We start from the raw sequence: 4,318 nt of genomic DNA, 5'->3' as shown, positions 1-4,318 counted from the left end.
CAAAAGCAGGATTTTTTCCAAAGATACATATTAAAATTTTTTTTTACAAAACAACCTTACCACCTTCAAAGTACTCACCATTACACTTAATACATGTGTCAGATTTACAATTCCATTCTTGGAAATAATTTTCAAACTCATCTATTTGGATGGCTGACAGCATCCTGCTCATTTTTTTGGTTTTTTGTTGTTGTTTTTTTCCTTCACTTCTTCTACATCATCAAATAGTTGTCCTTTCATGTCCCTGTACATTCTCAGAAACAAACAGAAGTCAGGTCAGGTCAGGTGCCTGGGCCAAGAGAGGCATGCTGTTTTTGCCAAAATCTGGCACACTGAGATGGTTGCCTGAGCAGATGCATTGTCGTGGTGGGAAAACCAGTCTCCTGTCTTCCACAAATCAGGCCTTTTTTGTCACACACAGTTACACTACCTTTTCAGAACCTCTAAGTAGAAAGCTTGATCAACAGTCTGACTTGGTGGGATGAACTCCAAATGCAGTAGGAGTCAATATTTTCATCTGTTCAGGAAGTTGACGGATGTCCAGAATGAGGTTTGTCATCAATCTACATTTCACCTTTTTTGAAATAAGGAAACCACTTGGACATCTGAGTTTTTCCCATAGTGTGTCCCTGTAAGCTGTGCTCAACATCCCAATAGTTCCTGCGGCATTTTTCTCCAAGCAGGAAACATAATTTCACAGCCACGCGCTATTCTCTTAAATCATCCGTAACAAAAAAGGAGGTTTGAGCAAAACTACTTTCAACAAAAAATTTCACTGTGACCACAGAGAGAACCTTCCCAGGCGATGCCACTGAGTGCGCTATCTCAGAGCAAGTTGTTCAATGCTTACCTAGAGGAAAAAATGCATACTACTACAAAAACTCCATGCTGCCCAGAGCAATTCTGGTTTGTTTGTTTGTTTGTTTGTTTGTTTGTTTGTTTGTTTGTTTGTGGCGTAGCTCCTCATCCATATATTGCTGCAATGAACCCTCTTGTTTCATCACAGTAAGGGGAAAAAACCCAAACAGAACACCCGTCTGGAAAGAGTAGAAAACAAAAGGTTTGACCAGAAATGAAAAGGGGGTGGTGGTGGGAAGGAGAAGGAGCTTGGTTTCTGATTTTGTCGTTGTTGTTTTGTTTTGTTAATAGAACTGGGAGCATTAACATTGAAAAGCTCAGATGATGGTGTCCAACCCTCTTTGCAGCCCTTCAGTAATTTCTGCATCCCTGCTTTGTTTTTCGTTGTGTTTTAAAATTCCTTTTTCTTTTCTGGGTGGTGATCCTTCTCTCTCCATCCTCATGTTCCTGGGATTTTGGTTTTGTGGTTGATGTTTGTTTAGCTTTTATTGCTACCTCAGTTTGCCCTCATGCCCCTTACACACAAGCAAAATACTCCTTCCGTGGAGCAGAGAGGTGGTGGATGACTGGCGCACCCCACGACCTGCCCAGCAGTTTCCGCTCGCCGAGCGGCTCCTGTTGGAGACCTGGATTGGTGGAATGGACACAGATGTCAAACTCCCTTTCCATGTCAGGGCACCACATAATGTCCTCGTTCTCGCTCAGGAAGACGGGAATTGCCGGTCCTTGCCCCACTTCATGGAGTTTGACCTAGTAATCAACAGTCCTTACTTTGCGAACTTGGCTTTCTGCCATGCTCCAGCTTATCGTTCACAGTGGTGCCAATGGCCTGTTCCTACCGAGAAGGTTACCTCAAAACAGCGGGCCCTGTGTGCTGCTGACACTTGTTTGTATCAATCATCACAGGGTTGGACATTGCGATATGCCCCTCTTGTCCCTAACGCCCCTGGCCACCACACTCTCAAAGAGCCAGAAGAAGGAGCAGCTGCCTCCCTCCGGGGACAGCACAGCATGCAGGAGGAGGCGCTATTAGGTTTCTATAGTGGGTAATACTTCGGTTCTTGGCTTCGCATGCTTTAAGAACTCATGCCGAAGCCCATTTTGTAATCCAAGTGGGTTTTTATGAAGGACAGGACAAATTTCAGGTTTTATGGTCTCAAAGGGTTCACAACTGGGCCAGAACAACCACACGGAAAAGAGCACCCACGTGTTCGGAACTGGGAGTAGGGGAAATCCCAGGGACCAAGGGGTTGAAGGCACAAGAGGCAAGAAATCAAGAAGGACAGAGAGGAAGGGCGCAAGAGCGTCTGTGGGCCCTGTGCAGGCCCTGAGGGGGATCTGGGCCCTGAGGGGGCACGTGCTGGTGGCGTGTGTGCCCCACCCTCCGACCTGCCAATGACCAGGAGCGAGGTGAAAGAGCGAGGCCTTTCCACGCCAGGATATTTCAAATCCCCGGCTGGGAGAGGAGATTGATGATATTGGTTGACCTCATTGGCTAGGTTAAGCCCACCTGGGTGAGCTTATGAGCCTGAGCCTAGTTTGGCCTGCCCAGCTGTACCTTCCCCTGGCTCGTGGGCTTCAGTGGGCATGCTTAGTTTGGGGTCTTCGTAGGTATTCAACGGTTGCCTGATTTCTTTCCAGCCTCCTCTATGGGGGCCTTTGCAGGCCTGGGAGGGACAACTCTGTCCCTATATCTCCATACCTTAACAGCAGGACTCAAAGAAGAGTCGGCCAGTGCCCTCCTAGAGTCTCTTGAGGGCAGGGTTGACGATGGAAAGGTCATTGCAGGGACTGTCCCCAATCACCATTGCAGGGACTGGCCCCACTCTTGGACCTACTTCTGGGTGGTGCTGCCGCCATTGCTGACGTCCATGATCTTCCCCAGGTCCCGACCATGCCCATGGGGATGGGTCCTCACACCCTCTGCGGCCATGGAGTGATCCACCTGGAAGCCCACATCCTTCGGCACCTGCAGCCCTGTGGCAAACCCATCAAACAGGGACCACACCACCGGATGGGCTGCCGGATGGGCTGCCTCTCAGGAGGTGAAACTTGCGGCGGCGGGTCAAATTCCTGCTAGTGTTTGTTGGCAAAGAGCACCTGGAGCCCAGGTGCCCACCCACGGAGCAGTTCCAGGGGGTCTTCGCCAGCGGCCGGTCCCACCAAGAGAGCCACACGCTCCCCACGGAAGCACCTGCATCAGGTGTTGTTCCTGGCGTCCCCCGAGGCAGATAGTGCTGCAAGACGGACAGCCATCGTTGCCGTCCTGGTACCGGCCCTCAATGTTCCGGCACTTCCTACACCGGCTGCATTCATCAGTGATCCCCTGGACCTGGGACCACGGTTGTGCTTTTCCGGGGCTTTGGGGTGGGTGGGGTTGGCGCACAGGCAGCTCATCCCACGTGTGAACCTCTCGGTAGGGATTCTTCTCCTCTTCTGGCGCCTCCAGGCCCAAGGACTCATTCGATGTTGGTTGGTTCTGGGAATAGCTTCCCTGCACGGCTGCTGGCCCCCTGCAGGACTTGGAAGCCGCTTGGAGGCTCCTGGGCTGCCTGTTGCACGGGCCCGGCAGAACCCGCAGAAGGAGCTCGGTGGCATCAGCTTCCGGACACAAGCCAACCCAAATAAGAACTTGCCGGCTCTGAACCCGCAGGACTCTGCGGGAGCCTCAGACTGCTTGGCTCAGCCAGTCATCCACCGAGACACAATGCAGCCTGGCCACCGGGAGAAGCGGCCCAGCTCTCCCCAAGGCCACAGCCCGGCATTGTGGTACTCAGGCTCACCATAGGCCGCGTGGGTGCCATCAGCACACACCTAAACTCACTCACAGCGTGTGGTACAGAGCAAAAGACCTTGTATATACCCCATGATGAAACCAGATTCATAATTATTCTATAGTTCACTTTTTTGCGTGTGGGAAGGATATACCAAAGCATTTTCCATCTCAACGTTTTTACGTGTTCAGTCCCTGACACTAATTACGCTCATCACTGTCTGTTTCCCGGTTTACATTTAATGTTTAAGCACATAGAAGGAGTGCTTACCTCATTCCATATAAAAGTTTGCTCTACTTAAGACAAAAGAGGCAGAAGCATTCACAGAAAGGAACCAGGGGAGTATTTCCTCTTCTGAATTTATTTCTACTTATTCTCTGACTTTTAGCTCTGATTTCCTCTTGTGACTTCTACCTTCCTATACAAGCGATAGTTTATATTTCCTATAATCTTTTAAAAGCTTGAAGTTTGGCAAATTAAGACAGTGTCATCTTTCTCCTTTGGAAGAAGAAACTGCAGTCTTGTCTTCTGCCTAAATCATTTTATGGGCCATTAATTGAATAGATAATCTTTCTCAGCGAAGGCTGAAGGGTCATTTACCATTTTCAACTTGACAGCAATCCGTGAGCACAGAAAGCAATGTAAAAAGAGGTGAAGACCATGCTTTTAGGAAGACCCAGGCCTAA

At 49.4% G+C, this 4,318-nt stretch overlaps 1 pseudogene; it reads right to left on the bottom strand.

Annotated features, from left to right (window-relative positions):
* Positions 1 to 1,374: 1,374 nt before the first annotated feature.
* Positions 1,375 to 2,718, bottom strand: LOC101649765 (annotated as a pseudogene).
* Positions 2,719 to 4,318: the final 1,600 nt, after the last annotated feature.

The sequence above is a fragment of the Echinops telfairi genome, unplaced genomic scaffold, assembly GCF_000313985.2.
Source record: "Echinops telfairi isolate 266 unplaced genomic scaffold, ASM31398v2 ScPeMD7_1;HRSCAF=3_0, whole genome shotgun sequence".
NCBI classification, from domain to species: Eukaryota; Metazoa; Chordata; class Mammalia; order Afrosoricida; family Tenrecidae; genus Echinops; species Echinops telfairi.
Note: the sequence above shows the minus strand (reverse complement) of the source record. Positions and strands in the feature narration are given on the sequence as shown.